General features: G+C 48.7%; 1 protein-coding gene across 1 annotated transcript in view; it reads left to right on the top strand.

Annotated features, from left to right (window-relative positions):
• Positions 1-241: 241 nt before the first annotated feature.
• The window catches only part of RIMBP2 (RIMS binding protein 2), a 290,880-nt gene continuing 275,000 nt past the window's right edge, over positions 242-16,121 (top strand). Inside the window, exon 1 of the mRNA XM_061142128.1 lies at positions 242-346. The gene's annotated coding sequence lies outside the window, so the exon portion shown is untranslated. The remainder of the gene's footprint in view (positions 347-16,121) is intronic.

The raw sequence follows: 16,121 nt of genomic DNA, 5'->3' as shown, positions 1-16,121 counted from the left end.
GTGTGTGTGTGTGTGTGTGTTTAAAACACTGACGTTTCCTGGGCTCTGGGTACCGCTGCATGGCGGTTGGTTCCCCACCCCCCACCGCACCCCCCCATCTTTTTCTCTTTGGGCCTGCTTGCCTGCCTGCAGAAAACTAATGAATCATTTCTAGCTAAATCCAAGCAGTGCAGACACACCAATGCCCTCTCTCTCTCTCCCCCTCCCTCCCTCCTCCTCTCTTCTCCTTCCCTCCCTCCCCCTTCCCTCCCTGCGCTCTCCCTCTGGCCCCCAGTTTGTAATCTGACACAGCAGACTGCAGTTGTCTCCCGGTGAACCTCCCAGTCTTGGCATTGCTGCTTCTAAGGTAGGCTGAGATTTATTTATTTATTTTTTTCCTCCTAAAAATAGCTTCTCGTTTGCCTTTTCACCCCTCCGTACGCACCCCGCGCTGCAGCGGCGGCGGTGATCGCTGGGTGATAGCCGGAAACTCTCTGCCCTGACAAAGTTTATTTTCCAGCGGTCTGAGGATGCCCTTCAGCACCGGGTCCTGGTACCGCGCGGCTGGCGAAGCTGCCATGGACGCCGGTGCCGGAGAGCCGCGGGGAGAGGCGGACCGTTTCCAGGCGATTCCTCCCGCTGATGGGGGTATTGCTGCTTGGTCCCCGTGGTTCTGGTTTCCCAGGGCAGGGCTGACGGTTCTCTGTCACTGTGGGGTTCCCGACACCCGTTCCGCCCCCAGCTTTGCAGAAAAGCCCCTCTGGGCGAAGTTTGACACCACGGCAGGCAATGCCTTTGTAACCCCGAGGTGTGTGAGTTCGGATTGTTTCTCATCTAAGCCTGTTGGGGGCTCCGGATGTGGTCTTCTTGGAGGTTGGGCTGGAGTAAGGAAGGGGTTGTGGGCCAACGAATAAAAAAATAAAAGAGTTGGTTGTATCATCCCCAGCTTGGCTCAGATCTGAAATGTATGGAGCCAGGGACCTGCACGTTGAGAATTTGTCAATTCATGTCCCATAGACTGACTTGAATAATTTGTTTGTCAAAACAGATGTTCCCGGCAGAATGCGTGCGTGCGCGTATGTGTGTGTGTGTGGGAGTGTGTGTGTGCCCACAGGCTGTTTGCTGGGGCAGGCCCTCCCCCGGAAAGCCATGTTTTCACCTGGAGACGCAGTGTTTACAGGACGATCTGCCGGGAGGGAAGTTGGGTTTGGGGGGCCCGGTGGGGGCGAGGGTGCTGTTTGTTCTCCTGACGCTGAGGCCTTTGTAGAGGCAGGTATGCAGCTGTCCCCAGGGTGTTCCCACGGGCTGTCCCCAAAAGTCCAGCTGAGGGCTGGGTGGACGCGGCTCAACACTCCGTCACTGGGTCCCTGGGGGCTTCTGCAGGAATTGGGGGCGGGGGCTCTCCAGACCTTTCAGCTGGGTTTGCAGTACCCCCAAGTTCTTAGGATGGCAGAGTGAGCGAGGAGGGGAGGGCCTTGGGGGAAGGGGTCCACCCTGGCCTCTGTCTCTGCATCATCACCTTTTACTAAAGTGAGACCCCCACCTCATTAAGGGACAGAAAATGTCCCAGGGAGAGCAGGCGGAGGAAGAAGGGAGTGAGCTGGCTCTGAACAAGGAAGATGGGATGGAGAGAGGAGGGGGGCGTGGACCACCTCTCCTCACGCCCAGTATCTGAACCAGGAATAAAGGATGTGCCACGGGAGGGGAGCACTTTAAACTCAGCCCGATTGCAAGGTGAACAGTCCTGGGGGGGGGTCCCCTTCCCCATCCAGACACCCCAGCCCCTCTGCTTTCTCCCAGCCGGGCTGTGGAATCCCCTGTTGTGGTCGGACCCCTAGTCCGTGGTGCTTGGGGTTTCGTTATCTTGGAGTGTGATTTGGGCTCCTGTGAAGTTGAAGCCTCCAGGCGAGATGCTTGGGTACCACCCGGGCTTGTGTCTTCGGCGTGGGGCTGTGGTGTGGGAGGCAGGCAAGCAGACAGCCCCATCTGCAGTGTGGGGTGACTGGGCTGTGCCCCAGGGCCTACGGCTGCTCGGCTGGCCATATGGCACTGTACCCGGACACGGAGCAAAGCATTTTGAGGTTATTTCAGGGAAGTGGCTGGCAGCTGATATTTACCACCCTCCCCTTCTGAGAAGATGACAAAGTGGGTCAGGGAAAGGTTGGCGCTGTCAGCGTGCCAGGGGAGTGGGTGGGACTTCAGGGGCTGCCCCCACCCCCATCCCTGTCCCAGGTCTGTACCCCGCGTCCCCCAGATCAAACCCAGCCACATCTGAATCCCTGGTGGGGGGAGTCTGAAAGCTCCCCCAGGTGAGGCCGTGTGCAGACTGGGCTGAGAACTAGCAATTTAAAAAAAAAAAGGCAGCAAACCAATTCCACTGATTCTCTCCGCTGTATTTTTCAGTCTCATTTCTCCCTACGTGGTTGGCGTTTGGGAGAACAGCCTGCGCTTAAAGGGCAGGAGGAGGGGCACAGAGCAGCGAGGTTCTTTCCTGAGCTTCCACTTCCAAGCCTCCTTCCTTTGTGTTTTTGGAGTGAAGCTTGAAGTTTTAATTAGCGCCAGGGCTCTCAAACGTTGGGGAGCACGCGAGTCATGGAGGGAGGGAGCGGGGTGAGAGCGGTTTCTGAGCAGCCCTGGGGACGGGGTCCAGGGTTCGCGTCTCTCAGTTTCTGGCGCTAATGCTGTTGATCCAGGGACCTCACTTTGAGAACTGCTGGGTTAGGAGTCACCCCCAGGGTGCTCAAGTATCTGTGGGGGTCGTCTACCGTGCTCTTGACTCTGTTTGTGAGTATAAACAAAGTGTGATTCTAGCAAAGCCCTGGCCCCTCCGGTGGGTGTAGGCTCCTGTTGGAACTTTGCTTGTAGCAAGGAGACTCCTTTCCTGCAAGGCTGGAGCTACTGCTCCTGCTGGTAGGGGAGGTTAGAGGATTTAACTGCTGAATTTCCCAGTTGTTTTGGGTAGCCGGAAGGTTGGAATCTGTGTAGTCCTGGGAACTTGTTTAAGGATGCACCTCCTGCTGTGCTGGTTTATTATGGATGCACTGGAGTGGCTGACCCTGACTTCTTGTAAACTATTCTTCATTTCTCTGGTTCCTTTTGAATTAGATTGTTAGACTCTATGAACAGTGTTTCCCCAGCTTCTCTCTGTTCTCTCTGCCTCTGCCTGTCCATTTGAAAAGCTGCCTCATCTTGTTATGGCATCCGCTCCAAGCTCACAATTGCAGAGAAGCAATGGCCTGTTGATGTTGGTGCCACTGCCCTGGGTGCAAAGGGTTGGATGAACCTCATCCACAGACCCTAGTGTGTTATTGTTACAGGTTCCGCTTCCCCTTTCCCTCTCTCTGTCTCCTTTCTATCTCTCCCTTGCCTCTCTTCCTGTCTCTTCCTTTTCACCCCAGTCCCCACCCCCTTTATCTTTCCCATCACAGCCAGTCCCTTCAATGCGTTTGATATATAACCCTGAATTTGCATCTATGAGAAACACTAGTGCTGCCATATTCCCAGGTGTCTGATGAGCAGAAATTCCGTGGGGCTCTGGACCTTGTTCTGTTTCCTGCTTCTCTCATGTGACATACTGTGTCTCGGTGTGTATTTCTACTGAGTTACCTCTAACTGCCGTGTAATATTCCGTAGAGCTCATGGACCACCTTTTTCTTGCCCGTTCCCATCGAGGACACCAGGTCGGCGCCAGAGCCCAGTTGCACAGATGATGTTGCAGCAGCATCCTTGCACGTGTGCCTTCGGGTCCTGAATGAGAATCATTCTGAGTGCATCTCAGAAGTGGATCTCTGAGGGGTGGAGGGGATGTGTCTACCTCATTTCAGCAAGTTCTTCCAGCTCACTCTGCAGGGTGCATTCTCTTTCCCCATGTTCTTGCCAGCACTTAGCACTGTCTGACTTTCTAATGTTTGCAATGAACTTTTCCAGCCCTTGTATATCCAATTCTGCCTAAAGCTGGTTGGGAGGGGGCTTTCACAGACACTTCAGTTCCAAGCTAGCATTTGCTGGCAGCAGCAGAGTTGGGTGGGTTTTCGGGGGACTGGGCTATGTCTCTTCAGAGTCACTTCTTAAGTGCAGCCTGCCCTGAGCTCAGGCCTTATGGGTAATGGGTCTTCCTCTTTGAGAACTGATATGGTTCTTGGGGGAGTGTCTGGGAGGGTCCTTTGGCTCATCCTAACAGTGACAAGGAATCTCAAATTAACCCTTGACATTTGAAGCTATGTTTTCAGTCACCAAGATCCACTGAGAAGACTCAAAAAATAAATCATTTCTCATGTTACTGGTAACTGGACCTGTGTGGATCCATCTTCATAAGTCAGTGATATCATACTAGGGTTTGTTGGGTTATGTGCATGCTTAGTCACTCAGTCCTGTCTGACTCTTTGCTACCCCATGGACTGTAGCCCACCAGGCTCCTCTGTCCATGGGATTTTCCAGGCAAGAATACTGAGGTGAGTTGCCGTTTCCTCCTCCAGGGGATCTTCCCAACCCAGGAATTGAATCCATGTCTCCTGTGCTTCCTGCATTGGCAGGTGGATTCTTTACCACTGAACTACCTGGGGAGCCCCTGTTGGGTTGTAGTTAATGTATTATTAATAACATGTGTACACGACATGTATATATTAATACATGTATGAAGTGAAAGTCGCTCATTTGTGTCTGACTCTTTGCAACCCCATGGACTATACAGTCCATGGAATTCTCCAGGCCAGAATACTGGAGTGGGTAGCCTTTCCCTTCTCCAGGAAATCTTACCAACCCAGGGATCGAACCCAGATCTCCCACATTGCAGGTGGATTCTTTACCAGCTGAACCACAAGGAAAGCCCAATACATGTATTTATTTAATGCATTAAATGGATACCTGAGAAATAAAAATTTAAACCTGCCTTGACATTTCTTAGTTTTTCACTGGACCAAGAGGCTCATAAAATGGGAGAGGCTGGGGCTTCTTTGGGATTCCGGATGACTTATGCTTTTTTAAAATGTTTTATTATTTTTTAATTGAAGTATAGTTGATTTACAATGTTATGTTAATTTCTGCTGTGTTCTTTTTTTGTTATGGTTTTTCCCAGGACTTTGACTATAGTTCCTGTGCCCTATAGTAGGACAGTCAGATAACCTGTTCTTAATGTTCACTCACATGGGAAAGAAGTGTCATGACTTCCAGGCCCTGAGGGGCTTCGCGGGGACATAGATGGGTGAGGTGGCAGAGTCTGTGGCAATTGGGTGTGGGGGAGGTTGTTGAGAAATGGAGGGATCAGGGTGACCTAAGGACATTCATCTGAAATTATCTTATTTGCTGACATTTTTATTGTCTGTTTTTCCATGCAAGTGCTTTGCATATAGTAGGGTGTCAATAAATATTTTTTGGAAAGAATGAAGAAAAGTGAAAGTAAAAGTTGCTCAGTTGTGTCTGACTCATTGTGACCCCATGGACAACCCATGAAATTCTCCAGGCCAGAATACTGGAATGGGTAGCTGTTCCCTTCTCTAGGGGATCTTCCCAACCCAGGGATCAAACCCAGGTCTCCCACATTGTAGGCAGATTCTTTACCAACTGAGCTATCAGGGAAGCCATGAATGAAGGAAGGAAATGACCTGTAAGAGGCCCCAGGGTGGGATGGGGCAGTAGCCTTTGGTCTGGTTACGGGCCTGTGCATTGTCGTCACCACAAGCTCTACAATGACGTGTTCCAGGATGGTTCTGTTCTGAATGAAGCTCCTGGAAGGCAGCAGTTGTGATGTTTATTTTTGTAATCTAGGGATGAAGACAGTGCATTCACTTATTCATTCAACAAACATTTGAGCCTCTATTAAATATTAAGTAGCATTTTGAGCACAGAGCAGCCAGCAAGATAGCTAAAATCTCTGCTCTTATGGTTGTGTGTGTGTGTGTGTGTGTGTTTGACAACAAGCAGATACCTAAAAAACAAATGGAGGCAACACCATACAGAAGATTATAACAGCCTGATGTGAGAGCCTGTGGTGGGGTGATCCTCGAAATTCTCATGGAAGAAGTGGCATTTAAGCATCCAGGGATACAGATACAGGTGCAAAGACCCTGAATATCTGAAGGAAGGAACAGTGGTTTCCTTTCTCTTAGATGGCTGTGCAGGAAGGGCCGGCAGGATGTTTTTGGAGCAGGTGGAATGACAAGGGTCTGGAGTCCTCAAGCTTTCACCCATGGACACTGAACATGAACTGTGAACTCCCACGGGTGTCTGAAACCAGTTGGTGGGGGTAGTTTGCCAGTTCCATCCTCAGGGAATTGGCCACAGGGTTCCCTTTTTCGAGATGCAAAATTTCCCCTCCCCACTTCCTCTTGTCCCCATCTTGCCCCGCCCCACCGCATGCTGCTACCAAGAAAACCTGATTGCCTTGCCTTTGGAAAAAAGGCATTTTGAGTGGGGCTTGTGGCTGCTGATCTGGTGGGGGGGGGGGGCGGCGGGAATCTTTGGAACGATTCTCTATGATGAAATAGTCTTGTTGCCAAAACCCAGCACGGATGCTGTGATGACAGAGTTTAGAATTGGTCGCTGCAGTTGACTCAGCAGAGTTGGTTTCCATTGGGACATTATGGATGGTTATTGTTGACTGATTGTTTCTAAGACAGAATCACTCCTCATCGTGTTGCTCCACTGTTACTTCAAACTCAGAGAAGTAGAGAGGTAATAGGGCCATGGGGTTGTTTGTTTGTTTCTAATGTTTCCCTCCTAACAGCACTCCCCCACCCCATCCCAGAAGGAGCTCTGGATTATTAGGAAATCATGTTTGGTTGTTAGCTCCATGTCTTTAAAGAGCTCTGATTTAGGGGCCAAAAATCTGATCTGTGTATCTACCTAGTTACCCGGGACTTGCTCTAGGGGGTTGGGATGCTGGTGAGCTGGGGACCAGGTTTGGGGCAAGTGACAGGGGTGCCTTTGCTGATGTCAAAACCACACTGACCATCCCTACACAGCTCACTACATGGGCTCTGCATCTTGAATTTATTTTTTCAAACATCTTTAAAAAATTTTTTTAAAATTTATTTGTCTGCATTGGGTCTTGGTTGGGGCATACAGAATCTTTAGTTTATGGCATGTGAACTCTTAGTTGCATCATGTGGAACCTAGTTCTTGACCAAGGATTGAACCCAGGCCCCCTGCATTGGCAACGAAGAGTCTTAGCCACTGGACCACCAGGGAAGTCCTTAATTTTTTTAAAATTAATTTTTATTGGAGTATAGTTTGCTTTACAGTGTTGTATTACAATAGTTCCTACTGTCCAGCAAAGTGAATCAGCTGTATGTATTACATATAGCCCTTCTTTTTTGAATTTCCTTCCCATTTAGGTCACCACAAAGTAATGAGTAGAGTTCCCTGTGCTATACAGTAGGTTCTCATTAGTTATCTATTTTTTTGTTGTTGCTGTTCAGTTGGCAAGTTGTGTCCGACTTTTTACGACCCCGTGGACTGTAACACACCAGGCTCCCTGTCCTCTACTACCTCCTGAAGTTCGCTCAGATTCCTGTCCATTGAGTTGGTGATGCTATCTAACCATCTCATCCTCTGCCACCCTCTTCTCCTCTTGCAGAAGTCCCTAATTTTTATTATAAAAGTAACGACTTTCCATTGTGGGAAAGTTAGAAAGTATTAAAAAAAAAAAAAAGCAGGAAGAAGAAAATATTGTTGATTCATAATCCTGTCACCCAGAACCAACCATTGTTAATACTGGCATTTTTTCCAATTTCTTCTCTATGAGGGTTTTTATTTCATTAACTGTATTGAAGTATGTTTTTAAAACATTTTACATTATAAAGTTGACATTTCTTCGTGATACAGAAAGACACTACAAAAACATATCTTAGAGTAGCTGTGTAATACTTGAACATGGCTGTTCCCAGCTTACTTATCATATAGGACCACTCAGGCTGTTTCAATTTTTCCTCATTATTACAAATAATGGTTGGCCATCCTGGTGACTCAGATAGTAAAGAATCTGCCTGTATTGCGGGAGACCCAGGTTGGATCCCTGGATTGGGAAGAGCCCCTGGAGAAGGAAATGGCTACCCACTCTAGTATTCTTGCCTGGAGAATCCCCATGGACAGAGGAGCCTGGTGGGCTACAGTCCATGTGTGTGTGTGTGTGTGTGAGTGTGCGCGCACGCGCTCAGTCACTTCAGTTGTGTCCGACTCTTTGCAACCCCATGGACTGTAGCCCACCAGGCTTCTCTGTCCATGGGATTCTCCAGGAAAGAGCACTGGAGTGGGTTGCCATGCCCTCCTCCAGGGGATCTTCCTGACCCAGGGATCAAACCTGCATCTCCTGCGTTGCACACAGATTTTTTTACTGCTGAGTTGCCTGGGAAGCCCGGCTACAGTCCATGGGGTCTCAAAAGAGTTGGACACGAGTGGGCAGCTAACACACACGTGGTACCCAACTTGCTGTCCTTCTGGGTGACACATGGGGCTGTCCATTTGGAGGGTACAGCTGAGGAGGGAGGAGGAGGTTGGTAGGAAAGACTGCATGGAATAACACACATCTCCATTTCCAGCAGTGGTTCTCAGATCTTTTAAAAAAATATGGCTGCCAAAGATGAACATTGGTGGGTCCATACAATGGAATACTGTGTGTGCTGTGTGCTTAGCTGCTCAGTCATGTCCAACTCTCTGTGACCCTATGAACTTTAGCCTGCCAGGCTCCTCTGTCCCTGGGGATTTTCCAGGCAAGAATACTGGAGTGGGTTGCCATGCCCTCCTCCAGGGCATCTTCCCAACCCAGGGATCAAACCCAGGTCTCCTGCATTGCAGACAGATGCTTTATCATCTGAGCCACCAGGGAATACTATTCAGCTATAAAAAAGGAGTGACATTCAGATGCATCCCACCCCATGGGCGAACCTCGGGAACAAGATGCTAAGAGAATGGTGATGATTGCATGTATCTGAGAATATACTAAAATCCATTGATTGGTACACTTTAAATGGATGAATTGGATGCTAAGTGAGTTCCATCTCAATAAATCTGTTATAAAAATACTGATGTCCCTACCCCATCCCATAGCACCTGCTCTAAGAGGCTCAAGTGGGCCCTGAAGGCTGGTCTCAAAGGCTCCAGAGACTGTCTGGTGGCTCCAGGCTCTTTGGAGCTGATCTGTTCAGTTCTGGTTCTCTGTGCAGCCGTATCCCCCTGCAGAAAGCCTGTTTCCTCCTCTTTCCTTGAGGGAGGGACGGGGCTCCCTTCATCCTCTGTCATTTCTTCTGGACTTCCTCCAGGTGGTCAGTATTTGGAGGGTGCATGAACCCTCCAGGCCTGGGTGTCTCCTCCTGCCCCAGCCCAGCATCCCAGAGGGGGAGGCCTGAGTGTGAACAGTGGGGTGTGCAGGGTCAGAGCTGTGGGCAAGGCGAGGCATTGATGTGGGTGGCATGTGATTCCCGGAGGTCCGAGTCACCCGAGGCTGCTTTCCTGTCTGTAACCAGCTTGTTTTAGCTCTGCTTTTTCTCCAGATCAGGAAAGTTGATCTTGTCACTGGAGGATAAATTTGATTACTTTGTGTTTTCTCTATCATTTCAGAATTTCACAGTTAATTTCTCTTCCATGGAGAGGGGTGGAGGGTACAGCTGGCTGAGATCAGCTTGACCCTCAAAGTGGAGACTAAGCAGAACTGGTCCAGAATATTCCTTCCCCCTCCCCTGGGGTGTGGGATGTGTGGGGAGAAGGCTTCCTTTACTCTGTCAGAATACGGTCCTGCTGCACTGGGGACCACTGGTATTTTCTGAATAATTCCTCTATTGATTAGTAATAATCCATTCAGTTCAGTTCAGTCGCTCAGTCATGTCCAACTCTTTGCGACCCCATGGACTGCAGCACGCCAGGCCTCCCTGTCCATCACCAACTCCCGGAGTTCTCCCAGACTCATGTCCATTGAGTCGGTGATGCCATCCAACCATCTCATCCTCTGTATTGATTCATAATTCCACTTGCCATTAGTCTGGAATTCAATCATAACAGTGGTACTAACAATAACTAACCTTACAAGGGGGGAGCTGTCATTCTCTGTGCCTTGTAGATGGGGCTTGAGACCAGGGAGCTGAAGTCACTTGCCCAAACTCATGAGGCTAGTGAGTGAAGCAGTCAAGGTGCACTGCAGCTCTTTGGGCAGAGCTCACACCCTAATCATGCCACGCTGCCACTGAGGACGGTGCTGACCCGTTCCTGCACTCACTTCTCTCCCTTTGGCTCCTGCAAGGGGAGTTAACCCCGCAAATGGGACTGTGAAATGACCTTCAGTAGGTGGCACTGGCCATGTTTAAGAGTCTTAAGCCAGATTGGTTAGTTCTTGCCTTAGCTTTGTGATCTTCGGGCTGTGTGATCATGGGTGTGTTTCTTTATATATATATTTTTAACTTTTTATTTTATATTGGGGTAGAGCCGATTAACAATGTTGTGATACCTTCAAATGAACAGAGAAGGGACTCAACCATACATATACATGTATCCATTCTCCCTGCAACTCCCCTTCCATCCAGGCTGCCACATAACCTTGAGCAGAGTTTCCTGTGCTATATAATAGGTCGTTGTTGGTTATCCCTTTTAAATATAGCAGTGTGTACCTGTTCATCCCAAATTTCCCAAGCATCCATTCCCCCATCCTTCCCACCCCCTGCCTCGGGCAACCATAAGTTTGTTCTCTAACACGCATAGGTGTGTTTCTTAACCTCTCTGTGCCTCCTTTTCTTATCTATAGAACAATGTCATCTATCTCTTTCTCAAAGGATTGAGCTAATACAGGTCAACTGCTCAGTACCCAGTAAGCACTCAATACATATTTTAGCTCTTACCATTATTCTCATTCAGATGGGGAGACTGTAGATGGGGTGTTCTGGTGATTAAATGAGTTGAATGATGTGAAGCATTCAGGACAGGGCCTGGCAGACAGTGAGGGTTCAACACATGCTAGTTAGTATTATCACTGCTTTGATTCTCGGATTCCAAACAGACCAGGCAGTAAAATGACAATGGAATGAATAGGATGAGATGAACAAGACAGGATCCCACCTGACACATGAATGGGGACCTTCTCCCCACACCCCATGCCCGGGGTGGGAGGTTGTCCCTGAAAGCCTTACTTCCGCTCAGCTGACTGATGGCAGAGCTGACCCCCTGCACCAGCCTCTCCATCACTGGTGCCCTCATCCAGCACAGGATGAAAATATCACTTTCTCCCTGCTCTAAGTGACTTGAATGTTTGAGCAGCCACTTACATTTTTCTAATGGTAATCTGCAGAAACAGACATGTGCGGATGTGGCTTGACTTTCACGAAGCTCCTTTATGAAATCCTCGCTGACATGTTGACCTGGGTGTGTGTTAGATGCTCAGTCGTGTCCTTTTTGAGACCCCATGGACAAAGGACCCCGCCAGGCTCCTTTGTCCATGGGATTTTCCAGGCAGGAATACTGGAGGGGGTTGCCATTCCCATCTCCAGGGGATCTTCCTGACCCAGGGATTGAACCCAGGTTTCCCTCCTTGCAGGTAGATTCTTCACTGTCTGAGTTACCAGGGAAGCCCATTGATTTGGGTAAAGGCTCCTTTAAAGCCCAGACCTGCTAACTTAGTTCAGGTCAAAATCAGATTTGATGTTGGGACTTCCCAGTTCTGATCTGTCTCAAGAGCCTCAAGCAAAGGTGCTTTCACTGGTCCTTTGAAGTTTGTTTTGACTCGCGTCTCCTGGGCAGTGCAGCCTAGATTTTTAAATAGATGCTTCTGCGGTTTATTTATCTTTCTTTTCTTATGAGCAGAGCTGCCTAAACTGTGTGGGAGGGAGAGACTTGTGCAGGGAATGGCATCGTGCAGTCCTGCTCAGGGTGGAGGGGCTGTGATGGGCTCGAAGTCTCTTTGTTTGGCTCTTGCACACTGCCTCTGGGAAGATGCTTGGTTGGAGCTCGGCCCCACTGTCTGGGCAGATAGGACATTTCTGCAGCGCAGGGAGCCTGAGGCTCTTTCCTTCTGCCCTGCACAGGAACCTGGAGGCCTATAGAAGAAAGGGAGAGGAAGAAACAGCGGGGGGCCTTGAACGCAGTAGATAAAGCAGCAGACACATCCACTGATATTTCACCAGACAGGAACACATCAGCAACAGGTGTGCTGGGACTTCCCTGGTGGTCCAGTGGTTAGGACTCTGCGCTTTCACTGCAGGGGATATGGGTTCAATCTCTGGTCAGGGAACTAATGTCCTTTTTAAAGACATCTATGGAGGCTAAAAATAAACAAATGCAGTTTTATGTGATTATCGTAAATGAAATCTTTATATCATGTTCCACATGCCTTGCAATGCAACAAAAAATAATAATAAAAATACTTTATTAAAAAAAGAAACAGGGGTACCCCCGGGGGTTTAATGGGTGCACCTAGCCCATGGGACAGCTGTCTCCTCCTGACCACCCTCACCCCCAGGATGGTTCTGTGACTCACAATCTCAGGGGAAATGAATGGGGGAAACATAACTCCTTTCTTCCCAGAAGTAAATACGTACAGAAAGGCTTGGATTAGGTGCCCCAGGAGCCCTGGGTTCTGAACCGTGTTTTGCAATGAACGGGTCGGTCACCTCACTGACTAGGTTTGGTCTTCATGGTTCCAAAGTGCAGATAGTAATCTCATGCTGTAACTGAAAGTGGGGTCTGGCTGGTTGCCACGAAAAAGCCAATAAAGGGGCCAGGTCGGTGGAGATGAAACTTTATTTTGCTTTATTTTGGATGTTCGAAACCAGGGTGGGGTTGGGAGGGCAGACTCCTGTCCAAAGGCTGACTCTCCCCACCCCTACTGACCACCAGTGGGCAAGAGCTTTTATAGACGGAGGGAGGGGGCTCCATGCAGAAACAGCACAATCAACTCTGACAGTCATCTTGAAATTGGTCATCGGTGGTCTGACCAGCATCATCTTGATTGTTTGCAGTACAGTTAGTCTTCAGTTCCAGGGTCAGCTTGTTTCAATTTCTTGGGGGCAAGTCTCAAAATTGTGGCCCCTTATGTCATGGCTACAGTCTAGTCATCGTGTAGTTAACTTCTTTCACCTGGGGGGGTTTCAGTATTGACAAGACAGCTCACAGGATATGGCTCAGACTATTATCTTGAGAAGGAACAAAAGGTCCTTGACTATGTTTAATGACTAAACAATTATTATTTAGTCCTGTTGGGGCAGTTTTCCTTTGTTTCTCCATTTTTCAGTTCTCTGATTAAACTTATTCTTTGGCCAAAGTTTTTCTACAGACAAAAGGCAGGCAGAGGACCTGGGGTGGGGGGGCAAGGACCATAGCGTCCTGCTCATTTCAACACTACTGTTTCCCAAATTCGGGTCACACAGGCATCACCTCCCAACCTGGTGCATGTATGTGGTGAGCAGTGGTGCTTTACTTGCTCCTTTATCTCTTCAGCAGGGTGATGTTCCCCCTCCATAATGCCAGCTTTGTGATTTCTTTTTGCCCCAGTTGTCCAAGCCTATGCCATTACTGACTTAATATCTGTTTTCAATGGACTCATTTTCCTTTTTAAAGACATCTATGGAGGCTAAAAATAAACAAATGCAGTTTTATGTGATTATCGTAAATGAAATCTTTATATCATGTTAGATGAAGCAAGACTAAAAATGAAAAGAGTGAAGATGAGAGATGTCTCATCGGTCCTAAACATCTCCTGCCTGCCTGGGCTCGCTCCTGAGGTGCCCTCTCTTTTGAGGGGGGTTTTGTGAGTGAAGCTTTCGAAAGGTGTTGAAGACAGTCTGGTCCTGATTGAGACTTCCTTCTGCAGGAACTTGTGTAAGAGAACAGATAATGAATTAATGTCATTTAATGCTGCCCCTGAATAATAATAATAATAATAAACAATGCACACTCTAACAGCTGAGAGTGGCATTCAGCTCTCTCTGTGTGCCAAGCAATGTTGTAAACACTTCGCAGGTTTTAGCATATTAAATCTTCAAGGGAGGGACTTCCCTGGTGGGTCCAGTGGTGAAGCATTTGCCTCTCAATGCAGGGAACGTGAGTTCAATCCCTGATCCGCAACTAACATCCCACATGTGTGTGTCAGACATGACTCTTTGTGACCCCATGGACTGTGGCCTGCCAGGCTCCTCTGTCCATGGGATTCTTCAGGCAAGGACACTGGAGTGGGTTGCCCTCTCCTTCTCCAGGGGATCTTCCCGACCCAGGGACTGAAACTGGGTCTCCTGTGGTTCCTGCAATGCAGGCAGATTCTTTACCATCTGAGCCGCCAAGGATGCTCATGGTGGGGCAAAATAAATAAAAAATTTTAAAAAAATGTGGAAAGTGCCGTGTGACAGAGGATGACTTCTGAGTTTAAAAGTTGCTATTTGTCGGTGCCTTTGTTTGTTTTTCAAACTAGAGGCTGGAGCTCAGCCTGTCTGACGGCCCATGTGGGGAGGGGTGTGGCCTTGACCAAGGACCTGCAGAGGCGATTTCCCCTCACCCCTGCTTCTGGGGGCTCAGCCCTCCTTGCAGCCCCTGTCAGGGCCCTCTCCTGGGTCTTGGTGCCAGGGGAGGGTCAGCGCATTGGCCCCACACCCACTCTCCAGAGGTCCCTGGACCTCCAAGCACCACTTCATAGGAGAGAGCTCCAGCCGGGGCATTTGGACACAGAAAGGGGATATTTAAGGGAGACTTCATTGATGTTCCCCAGAAGTGGAGCCGCCTGCCTCACCGGCCTGTGATGGACCCAGTGTGTCCTAGAGGGACGCCTCCTCTGTGGCGGGCCCCAGGCCTCTGCCCTCTGCTGAGTGATCTGGCACTGAGATTCCTCCTGTTGCTTCCTCCCTTCTACCCTCACCTGTCTCTTCATTTCCTACAGCATTTCTTCTCTGCTATTCTATTATGGGGTGCTATTTTATTTTTCTTTCTTCTCCCCTAGGGATCTCTGTTTAAACACACACACACACACACCAAAATACTCCACCTATTAGATTTGTTGGATCTTATTCAAAATGTGGAAAGTCAGCGTGAGCCCAGAGCAGACTGCAGGCAGCAGCTTGTTGGTGAAAAGCTGATCGGGGTCAGGAGGGGGCAGCCCAGTCACGTGAAGGCTAATGCCTCTCAGATCCTGATTACCCATTACTGGGGAGCTGACCCGGCGCCCTGCCCAGAGCCAGGTGGGCAGACCCCAGGCTGGGGCTGGGTCGGGAGGGGGACCACCATCCCCAAGTTGCCGGGGTTCAGGAGAGGATGCTGGATGGCAAAAGGCATGTCCACGCTTTTAAAAAATGATGATCACTTACCCTTTCTGCCTGAATATTCTAGGTAATTTTCAAACACTGATGGTAGCCCATCATTTTCTTATTAGCGAATTGAGGCTTCTCGGGCAGCCAGTGTAATAGCTGAAGATGACCTCACACATACTGGGCAGCGAGGGGAACCTGCTTGATGATAAGTGGTGACTGTAAAAGGCAGATGAAATAGGAAATAGATGGTGAGCATCCAACTCCGGGTTAACTGGCTCCCCCGGTGGTCCTGGGTCTGACATTCTGGCACCTGCAGCAATCATTTTAGGATTCGAGACCAACAATCCAGCCTGCGCCCACTGAGGTGATCCAGTGACCTGCATGCATTACGGAGAAGATCCTATTATCATGAACTTCTCAGGGCACCTAAAATGTAACAGCATTTACTGAAACGAGCAAATTGCTGGAAATCATAGTCTCATCGTCTTGGCCCAGGAATGAAGGAGAAGAAGTAAATGATGCAGATGCTGTTAACATACAGAGCATCTTCTGTGAAACTCTCTGAGTTTTAAATTTTTTATTGAATTTTCACAGCCCTATATTATGAATTCCACTTTTAAGTATGGGCTTTATTGGATGAGGCTCAAGAATTTAAGTAACTTGTTCAAAGTCACAGTTTGTAATGGGGTGGGTGGGGTTGGGCAAGATTCTATTCTGTATAATCTGATTCTAGAGCCTTATCTCTTAACCAATGTGCAGTGCTTCTCATTAGAAGAGATTAATAGCTGAAAAGAAATTCTTTAAATTCCTGTAGGGAAAGTGTAAAAGTGTTAGTAGCTCAGTCATGTCCGATTTTTTGTGACCCGGTGTACTGTAGCCCACCAGGCTCCTCTGTCCATGGAATTTCCCAGACAAGAATACTGGAGTGGGTTGCCA

The sequence above is a fragment of the Dama dama genome, chromosome 5, assembly GCF_033118175.1.
Source record: "Dama dama isolate Ldn47 chromosome 5, ASM3311817v1, whole genome shotgun sequence".
Lineage (NCBI taxonomy): Eukaryota > Metazoa > Chordata > Mammalia > Artiodactyla > Cervidae > Dama > Dama dama.
The sequence above is the reverse complement of the archived record's forward strand: the minus strand, read 5'-3'. Positions and strand labels throughout refer to the sequence as shown.